The 11,392-nt window shown below is 39.5% G+C and overlaps 1 protein-coding gene across 1 annotated transcript in view; it reads right to left on the reverse strand.

The window, feature by feature from the left end:
• LOC112157854 (forkhead box protein N3) overlaps positions 1 to 10,929 on the reverse strand; it is an 84,418-nt gene extending 73,489 nt beyond the window's left edge. Inside the window, exon 1 of the mRNA XM_024290910.2 lies at positions 10,523 to 10,929. The gene's annotated coding sequence lies outside the window, so the exon portion shown is untranslated. The remainder of the gene's footprint in view (positions 1 to 10,522) is intronic.
• Between the last annotated feature and the right edge of the window lie 463 nt (positions 10,930 to 11,392).

Consider the following 11,392-nt stretch of genomic DNA (forward strand, 5'->3'; position numbering starts at 1 on the left):
AGTGTTAGACGGTAGTTGTCTGTCTAGCAGGGGTGGCCAAATCTACTCCTCTAGGGCCAAAAACGCTGCCTTATCTGCTGCTGATTACCTGGATCAGGTGTGTTTGGCCAAGAAAGAACTTCAATGCACCAAAGATTGGATTTGAGTACTCCTGGAAGCCTTAGTCACATGTCAAGGTAAACATCCCTTTTGTCCTACATTTGACATCCATCCATCTATCTTCTAACCTGTTTTATCGTCCATGGCCACTCGTGGACGAAGGCAGGGAATACCCCGGACAGGTTGCCAGTCTGTCGTAGGGTCATAACCACACACTGTCACACCTTAGAGTCACCAATTAACCTATAAAGCATGTTTTTGGGCCGTGGGAGGAAGCCAGAATCCCCGAACAAAACCCACGCAAGCACGGGTAGAACATGCAAACTCCACACGAGGGTCCCAGTCTGGAGCGCTAACCACTGCGCTCCACTGGACTGCAATCCACATGTGTCAAAGTCAAGGCCCAGGGGTCGGATCAGGCCCTCCAGGAAATTATATGTTATTCAGTGTTATCTTACGCTTATTTAACTTGTAGCATTTTTGACAAAATACATTTTCATGGAGAGTAAAATACTGAAAGGTACTTAAGGTTTAAGTTGATGTTTTCTGGAATAATATTTATGCCTTTTTATTATTATTTATTACCATTTTAAAGCTTTAAAAATTTACATTCTGCTAGCTTTTTGGACTATTTTGGTATTTACTAAGACTTTTTTGAGGCTATTTTGGAGTTGAGCTAATATTTCAGCTACATGCTAGCTGTTTTGGCTAACCTAGGTTTTTTTATTTTTTATTTTTTTAGTTTTTTAGGCCAGTTGGAATTTAGTTAATATTTTAGCTTCCTATACACTTCAGCGTTTTCAGCTATCAGCTTCTGTGATTTCAGCTTCTTCAGCGGACAAATTCAGCTTACATCATTCACACAAGTTACAGTTTTAAAGTTTTAAAAATGTAGTTTTAGAGTGTTCAATAACTGTTTATCCTGTTCGGCCCGGATTTCGGCCGTTTGTGCGGTTGAGTTTGACACCCCTGATTTAGGGTATAACTGGAGAAATTTGCTTTAGAAATTTCTAAAGTGAGTTGGGGTGTAATGGATCACAAATGGATCACAATGGATCACAAAGCTCACCGTTTGGATTGTGTCATGGTTTTAGGGTCAGGTTTTGGATCATTTAGCCGTTTTAAGACGCTGGTTCCTTACTTGGGCTGTCACAATGAATCGACTAATCGGCGATTAATCGACTATTAAATTAGTTGACGACTAATTTAATAGTCGATTAGTCGTTACTTTATATTATATGGAGTCAGAGTGTAGTAAAGTTGAAAGTTATAATAGCATTATGCTAGCTTTTTGGACTATTTTGGCATTTTTAAAGTTCTTTTAAGGCTATTTTGGAGTTTAGCTGATATTTGAGCTACATGCTAGCTATTTTGGCTAATTTATGCTTTTTTTTGTTTTTAGGCTATTTTGGAGTTTAGCTAATATTTAAGATACATGCTAGCTGTATTGGCTAATTTATGCTTTTTCAGTTATTAGGCTAGTTTGGCATTTAACTAATATTTTAGCTAGCCATTAGCTTCAGCGATTTCAGCTATCAGCTTCAGTGTTTTTAGTTTTCAATTTCAGTTTTCAGGGTTTTTTTTAGTTAGTTTAAAGCTGATGATGGTTAGGACGTGTGCTTTACATCCAGTTTGTCCATGACCCGATTAGTCGACTAATCGGAAAAAATAATCGATGATTAGTCGACTATTAAAATAATCGTTTGTGACACTCACTGAGTGGTCTACAACCTTGATATTTTGTGCTGGCCACCCTCTACAGGTTTGCCCATTTTTTTACCTGCAGACAGTTTGTATCCACCTGCAAAGGTAGTTGTCACTAAGGCTCAAAGAAGCTATGAAAGACTAATACAGGTTCATGCCAGAATTTCAAGAATAAAGTATCTTTACATTGGTAGAACTTTAGTAGCAAAAGAACAAGGAATCAACTCTTACTATTCCTGAGGTCAATTTAGTCTCTGCCTGTGACAACAGATGCTCCAAACTGTATGGCTGAATTTGTCTATGACATCACTGTAGTCAGCCACAGAGGAAGAGGAGAATCAGAAAGAGGCCTGCTGACGTCAGCCCATTCATTCAATGTCAATTACGTAATATAGGGGTCCGACGCCTGCAGGACGGATATGCCATGAGTGTGTTTTTCGGGATTGCAGTAACACTGCAATCTCATGCAGATGAAGGGGCGTGAGATTCTGCATAGCTATGACATCACAAGGGGGAGGTGGCTTGATGTGAGCGTGGCAGCTGCGAGATGTTCGGGGGTTAAAGAAGAGGAGACAAAGTGCTGAAAACCGAGCCAAGCCGAGGGATTATGCAACTCGACAGAGTGGGAATGTGTGTTTCAGAGACGACTTTTCGGCTCACTTTTACTAGAGGCTAAGATTGCATTAAAAAACACACAAGCAGTCAAGCATACAGCTAAAACGCACATCTGCGCATGCAGACATGCATACACCCCCCCTCCTTCTCACACCACTTATAAACAAAGCTTCCCAGGGACAGGAAATCCTTCCACCCACGTTCCTGTGTTGCTTAGCAACCACAGCAGCGTCACGTTATGCATGCCTCCACCGTTTAAAATGCACAAACAAGTGGACAGAGGCACAAACAGACACACAAGCTGCAGCTCCTTACAGTCTTTATGAGCAGCACAAAAAAAACACCAGATAAGTGAGCAGAAGCTGGCGGATTCTGGACACAGCTGCCCTCCGGTTCGTCAGCCATGGATCTAAACCAAACATGACATCACCTCTTGTAAACATAAAACACTTTCTCCCCCCAATTTATAAGCTCTATTTTTACACCAGATGACGTCTTTCTGGGCTCGTGCCCGAAAGCGTGTCTTAGCAGGACGAGGCGGAGAGGGGCTAATTTAACAGAGGTGGTCAGCTCTGTGGACAATAACTAGACAATCATGACCTGAGGGGGTACAGGGGAACTGTATTCCTCCAAGCCACCTTGACTGTTTAATCCAGTTGTTGCCATTTTAAACCCAGCAGTCGTTAGAACTCATGAAAGTCATGGACCAAAAAAAAAAACAATAAAATGACATTTATGACTCAGTCATTAGTTTAACAATTTAATTTCAGAGACAAACCGAATGACTATAAAATGACATAAATGTTCTCTCTCAGTTCACCATCATTGTTGGTCTACGGATAACAAAATATCACAAAATACACCATAAATTGGAACAATTAGTTACATTGACCCGTAAAGACCCATTTTCCTTAAAAATAAAATTAGGTGGAAGATACCACATTTTCTGTTACACTGATCTCACTATAACCTTGTTTCCACCGAGCGGTACTGGTCCGGTATTTTGAGCGTCTCCATTGTAAAACGGACCCATTAGACAGTTCAGACCCGTACCTCTTAAGTTGTAGGTCCACAGAAAATTAGAACAGGACGGTTGTGGCGGAGCCGCTGTTGTCACCCGCTGATTGGCAGAAAGTGATGACGACATTAGAAAGCACCAATATAGCGCTAAGCTAGTGTTTCCGTTTTTCTCTTTACGTCTGTATACTGCATAGCAACTTTCTTTCAAAAACATTAAATTTCTGTCATACACAATGTACAAAAATATAAAAAAAAAAAAAAAAAACTAGCAGCAGGATGACCTCACATTAACACGCTAGCGGGCCACACCAAGGGTACCCAAACTACGGCCCACGGGCCGGATCCAGGACTCCTCCACATTCGGCCCCCCAAACTGTTTTAGCTAAATTAGACGTTTTCCCAGTTTTTAAGCTAACTTGGAGTTTAGTTAATATTTCAGCTACATGCTAACTGTTTTGGCTAAATTAGACATTTTTCCATTTTTTTAGGCTACTTTGGCATTTAGCTAATATTTCAGCTAGATGCAAGCTTTTTTGGCTAACTTCAGCTTTTTACATTTTTAGGCTAATTTAGAGTTTTGCCTAATATTTTAGCTGTATGCTAACTGTTTTGGTTAAACTAGACATTTTTTAATTTTTTAGGCTACTTTGGCATTTAGCTAATATTTCAGCTAAATGCTAGCTTTTTGGCTAATTTCAGCTTTTTTCACAATTTTAGGCTAATTTAGAGTTTTCTTTATATTTTAGCTGTATGCTAGTTGTTTTGGCTACATTAGAGGTTTTCCCAGTTTTTTAAGCTAATTTGGAGTTTAGTTAATATTTCAGCTACATGCTAGCTGTTTTGGCTAAATTAGACATTTTTTCAGCTTTTTAGTCTACTTTGGCATTTAGCTAATATTTCAGCTAGATACAAGCTTTTGTGGCTAATTTCAGCTTCTTTCACATTTTTGGGCTAATTTAGAGTTTTGCCTAATATTTTAGCTGTATGCTAGTTGTTTTAGTTAAATTAGACATTTTTCCATTTATTTAGGCTAATTTGACATTTAGCTAATATTTCCACTACATGCTAGATTTTTTTGGCTAATTCTGGCTTCTTTCACTTTTTAAGACTAGTCTGGAGTTTGGCTAATATTTTAGTTTAATGCAAACGGTTTTGGCTAATTTAGAATTTTTTGATGTTATTTTTGGCGAATTTGGCAATTAATTGCCCTCAACCTATTTAATCTTCTGGTCTTCATTTCATATTTGTCAGGTTATCTGCTTTGCACGGTCTTGTGCCATCATTTTTTTTTTTTTTTTTTTTGGTTTCTCCATGGGTTTGGGTCATGTTTTGGTTAACTTATTAAACTGTTACGTTTCTGCCATCAAACCTGGTTTCAGGTCCACCACCACCACATCCTGACAGTACCAGACAGCCCAGTAGAAACGAGGCTTAGGGGTTCTTATGGGTTAACAATCTAAAAGCATTTTGAAGTGTTCAACTCATCAAATACAGCCTCTTATTTGACCAGTCGCATGGACCCCTTCACATTTTTGACCAATCAAATAGAGCCTTTTTATATTACACTCCATTTGGAGTATAATTTAATATTGGTGCAGCTATTCGTTTTACCAACAATTGATACCATTATCTATAGACGACGATACAATTAATAGCCAAAACAGTTCATTTTGAATGATCCCACTCATTGACCTTAAAATCGATGCTGGACATTTTTCACTAAAAATTCAATGTCAAAGAGCTTCAGGAAGTTATGTTTTTTCCACCTCAAAATAATACAAACTGAACAGTATTTGAACATTCTACCACACTGTATGGTCACACATTTTCACACATTGGACTGTAACGATGGTTGATCGTTTGTTGTTGCCATCATGTGTTTTGTCCACTTTTACTTTATAGTAAAATAAACCTACCATGTCTCAATCCAAACTGTATTTTCCAATACTAATTAAATGATTTTGAAACTATTTTTTGACAGTCGTTTCTATTAATTCTTTGTCTCAGACATATTGATCTGGTTGGATCGTAGGAATACAAATCATTACACCTCTATAATTTAAGTTATGTTGACTTACATAGAGAAATGGAAACAATGTGTTTTTGTGTTTTGCTATTGGTTCATTTTTGTCATCGCAATATGGATCACTAATGTTGTGTATCATTAGTTGTCACTGTATTGTGTAGTAAAAAGACAGTAAAGCTGTTTCCATTCATAAACATCTGCTCTCAGATGAAAGAAAAGTCAATAAAAAAGGGAAAAAAAGGCAGAAAACCAAATTTCAAGACGACAAGTTGAAAAAGTAGAGAAGTGGTCAGAAATCCAATTTTTTTTTTTTTTTTATCTTCTATATGTGCAGATTGATTTGAGAAGCTCTGGATACTTTAAATCACACCAGACTTCAAAGTCCCTTTAGGTGTATTTGCGGTCAGCTGCTTCGACTTTGGCTGAAGACTTACAGATACATATTTCTTTCATGGATTACAAACGGGAAAAAAAATAATAAAAAACTTCCTTAAACATTTGTGCGATCTAGTGAGCTAGCAATAATAAGCTCTTTGTTTTTGTATTTTGTTATGGCTATTAACACATAAAATCAGGGAGACAAATGTGGATTGAATGTCAAGGTAAAAGATCCTCTGATACAACATGCAGAAAACCTTCCAAGAGCAACACACAGCTTTAAAACAATGACACATCATGGTGCTGTGAGACAGCAAAACTATTTCACAACCTCAGGTTTTCAATTTGTATTCGTCTGACCTTTTCCACTCAGGTACTTTCTTGCTACTGCTTCATCTTGCAGTTTTTTTTCTCAAACTTTTTGTTTGCACAGCCCTTTTCCTTCCTCTTTTTTTGGATTACTGCGCCAATTTAATAATCCGCCTTTTGCAGGATCTAAACTTTGTCAAAAAGACAAAAAAATATTTTAAATGAAATGCTAGAAAGCCGTCACCCTGCGCTCACACAGCATCTTTTAAACATTGCTTGGGATCCATATAGAGCCTTTGTAAACTGGGCCTGACATTTACTCATTCACACACTCTCACAGAGAGGTGCTGACCGTCTCCTGCATCCTGGTGCACCTTTGGGATTCTTGACTTGCATAAAGACACTTCAACAAACAGATGGGGGCTGGATTTAAACCTTTTCAGTGGTGTGAGGAATTTACAGCACGGCAAACAAAAAGAAAGTCCGTGAATTATATGAATGGATTAGCTGTAAACACAGGATTTTTTTGGCTCTATTGAAAATTCAATTATATATTCATTTTTCTAAAAACGTAAGTACGTATTAAGTTAAGAAAAGAAAAATTGGAAAATGTTTCATTAAGAAAAGGAGTTTATAGTGACATGAGGAACAGCATTTTTCAACTTTTTCAACTTCCTGGTGAGATCTAGTTTCAGACATCCCAAGTAGGAATCGATTTGGCGATATGTCACGATATTTAGTTTGGTGATATTTGTATCGATTTAAAATGCAGACATGGCAATATTTGATTAATTATACTTTTGTTTTTCACTTTTTTTTCTTATACTGAAAAATATTTTATTGTGGAAAAGTTGATTGTTCCCTTTAAGAACAATCATTTATTAATCTACCAAAATAAAAGCACCATGAATTTGCTTGGGTAAAAACTATTTGTATATGAGATACTACTGCTGGGCGATCTGACGATACATGTCGTGTGAGCCATAAAAACGTGTATATCGTGTTTCTTCAATCTTTTTATTGTTGAACTTTTGTGTAAAAATTGTTTTTTCTAAAAAAAACTTGAAACTGTTGTGCCCTTTAGAAGAGGTTTCTCATTTGTGACAATAAATATAATAAAAATTTTTCCATATCGCCCAGAACTATGAGATACAGTTGCAGTTAGGGGTGTGCCAAAATATCGATATTAAGATATATCGCGATATTTAGTCCTGCTATTGATTCTCAATGGGTTCTCACCAAGTATTGATCTTTTATTTTTGTTTAAAGAGGCTGTAAAACGTTATATTTGTCATCCTTTAGTGAGATGTTCCTTTGGAGGTAGATGGGGGGTGTGCGTTGGAAGACTGGCTATACCAGTTACTTAAATTATTCAATTTTTGTTCTGTTGTTTACAACAATTTTGCACTACGTAGTGGCCCTACTGTCCATGTTTAGTATTGTTCACGATTAATTTTACAGATAATTCAAATTCAATTGGTGTCAATGTGACATAGCATTACTGATTTCAGCAATGTTGCACTAACGTATCTATTATTAAAGTGTCACAAAAGAGAGAACAAGTTGTTTATTAAGATTGTGTTCAAGCTAAAAAATAAATGGGGATATAATTTACTAAAAATATGTTCTTCTATGCAATATGAGTTATAAGAGATGATTTTTACTAATTATCGCGATATCATCGATATTGTGAGCTATATATCGCATATCGCATCGTATTGTGAAGTCATGATAAATATCATTATTTTGATACATATACGTATTGTTATGTACTTTTTTTTTGCATATCACCCAGCACTAACTAAAAGTATACTTTATTGTGATATATATATATATATATATACATTGTTAATATGATATAAAATAATTTATATTGTGATATACAATTTTTTCCATATTGTCAGCATTATGAGATACAGTTGGAGTGCTTAATGTTGTGATCATTAGATAGAATTAACTTTACTATTTTATTACAATTATTTCTTACTCGGGTTTTGGCTTTTGTCTAACGCTAGGTTTACACTACACGCGGAAGCGCCGCGGAACGGAGGCCACTTCCATTTGCCGCCCTTGCTAACCTATGGTGGTTCAGACCAGGTGCGGTCCTCCGCGGAGGGTTTGCACAGTGCAGCGGATCGTTTGGTCTATTTTATGCACAAGCGATCCACATCAAGTTACATGAGAAAATACAGTTTATTTTCAAAATATAACCAATTTTTCACAGTAAAACACTCCGATTGACAAATGTGATGATGTTTTTGTATCTAAACAGATGAAAACAAACACACATCACTTCACTCTGTGTGTCTCAAAAACAGATAAATTAAAGAAGTATATGCCTACTAACTACTTGCTTCTTCTTAGAAGAAATATGGGGTCATATTTTAAGGCTATTAATTTTCCCATGATGGCTAAAACAAACAAAAAAAAATCCTCTTGCAGAAGCGCCTGTCTGGTGTGAAAGGCAGCAAGGCGGATGCCGCGCTCATTCCGCTCCACGCCGCTTTACGTCCAGTGTGAACATAGCGTTAGTCATAATCTTTAAAAATATAGAGAAAAATTGTTCAGGTACAGTCTTGGAATATATTGTATCGTGATACGTATCGTATCGCCAGACTTACCAATACACACCAGTAGGGGTAACCTTAGAAACAACAAACACCCTAAACTTCCCAATAAAGACTCACTTTGATCCTCTTTTGATCTATTTTAAAAGAGTTCCTAAATTAAATCTGTCTTTCTCTTGGATGTAGTGTCTGCAGAGCGACGGGAGTTCGACTGACTAAGAGCAACCCCGCCCCCCTTCCCCGTTGCTGAAAGCTGTCTGTTCCCAAACCATCCACCACCCACTGCAATGCTCACCTTTTTCTTAAAGAAATGAATATTAGCAAATACCACTTCCCCAGTGAAAAGCACAACACACTGTGTTCTCTTTTCTCTGGGTAAATACGCTCCATCATACCTTTGAAACGTAAGAGGTCAGGATATTTTTATCTGTTTTGCTGATAAGGTAATGTTTACTGTACTGTTTACCTTTCAGGACTAAATGTACCAGAGCCTCTGCTGCATGCTTTACTCTGAGACCGTGATTTAGACCTGCTGGATCTCAGCCAGAACCGACCGGAACACAATTCACAAAAAGTATTCAAACAGGGAGATGTGAATGTGATGACAAGCTTGGCATCCTGGGAAACTGATGCTGATCCCTTCACATGTGAATTATGAAGGGTTTTTTGCTGTCTTCAAGAGAATTTAGTCCCTCACCCCTCCAGATCGGTCCATACTAATTATCTGTGCTCTTGCATTCAATATTCAATTTACACAACTCAATCCGAGCTGAAAAAAAAGTCCCAGACAGCACAAGGGAGTTTCTTTTTCTCGCCAAAGTTAAAAAAGAAGCGGGCTCGGTGAACATGGCGCCACAGGGGTGTCCATTGAGAGACAGGGGAGAGGTGGAGGGGTGAAAACTCCATTGAGCGCAGCCATGGGGGGTCAATATGTGAATGAACGTTTGCCATGGAGGTGAATTATGAATGAGCGGCACTCTGAGCACTCCTGGAGAGAGCATGCCAGCACCCGTCTCCGCCGCCTCCATCCTCGCCACCATCGCCTTCTTCCCACTTTGTCTCATCAGCGCCTGCTGGGTTAATCTGCCTCAGCATTGGTCATCTGACCGCCTCCTCTGCTGCCTCCAGACCAGGGGAGGTGCAGACGCTCCGTCTGAGGAGGCACCTCTCCCCTTGCATGAGCATCCATATTTACACAGCCTCAGATGGATGCACTCACATGGCAGCGGGGAGATAATAGAAAAGCGAGCCCTGCACGTGCAAAGGCAGGCGCATGCATTAAGAGCAAGGCTCTAGGGCGCACACACATTTCTCCCAGCTGTTCGCCTGGCCCCAGAGTTTGGGTGCGCGCGCATGTGTGTGTGTGTGTAATCCAGTGTGCCACGCTCTCTCCTCTGTTGCTGTGCCTCTGATCAGATCTGCCTCCTTCAACCTGTTTGCCGTATATGGCGCACACATATACTACCACACACACACATACATTCAAGCTTCTACTTTATTTAGGTTTTTTGGTAAAGATTGCAGAACTCATTTGGAAATACATGCATGCGCACTGGAAGTAAGAGTTTTGGAAAAAGAGGAACTTGGAAAAGGATCAGTTTGTTCCCTAAAAAAGTGGCCCCTCCTTTTGATCCCTTCACTCCAGTTTATGGTGGTCACTCTGGCACACTTTGGCCCCCCGCTTTTTTTTCCCTTTCCTTTTTTTAAGAAAACACTAATTATGGACTACACAGACGCGCGCGCACCCTCTCCATACCCTTCACATCCATGCGCCACATGTCACACACCGCGGACATGGAGTCACCTTAAGATCCTTCTGTTCCTGGGGAACCCCGTCTCCACACTCTTCTGTCAGACTTGTCCTGTCCTCCTCTTCTTTCCTTCTTTCCGAGCTTTCAGTCCGCCCTTCTTCCTTTGCCCCCCTTTTTCCTCTCCTGCCACCCTCTTCGGTTCGCTTCTCGGTCACTTCCAGGCGTTTTTCCCAAACCTCTCCATGTCTGCCCCGCCAGTCTAGCGTTTCCAGCACCGAGCGAGCGTACCTGCACACACACACACACACATGCGCACACACACACGAGCTGCGTTCCTATGGTCTCCCTCTCTCCCTCTGTTTATCCCTCTGTGCGAGCGCACAGAAGAGCTCGGCGAGTGCGCGCCGTGCGTGTGTGTGCGTCTGCGTGTGTGTGTGTGTGTGCGCGTGGTGGAGACGCGTTTCTGCGCTCTGGCTGCCTTGCCCCGCAAGCGGCAGAGGACTTCCCCCGGAGGCCACCCCGGGTCCTAAAGAGAGCCGGGTTCACTGAAAGAATGCCATTGTGTACAGACGGAGTAGCCAAAGATCGTCTATGGAGATCATTGGGAGGAGTTACTCGTTGTTTGCTTGATTTCAGTGCTAGTTGGAAACTTTTATTTTGGATAAAACATTATGTCTATAGCTATTCTTAAATACATCTAAATGTGAAATTTGACCAATAAGTTGTAGATTCTTACATGCAAAATAATAGTGACCTTGTGGAAGAGTGTCCACCTTGAGACTGGAAGGTTGTGAGTTAAAATCATATTGGAAAAGTCTCGACCAAGTCTACTTTATTTGGTCCAGATTGATTCTTGAACTTTGCATTTGGTCCATATTAAGACAGACTTTCCTGTTTTGAACCATAGCTCAGAAAATGAAACC

Source organism: Oryzias melastigma, linkage group LG24 (genome assembly GCF_002922805.2).
Source record: "Oryzias melastigma strain HK-1 linkage group LG24, ASM292280v2, whole genome shotgun sequence".
NCBI lineage: Eukaryota > Metazoa > Chordata > Actinopteri > Beloniformes > Adrianichthyidae > Oryzias > Oryzias melastigma.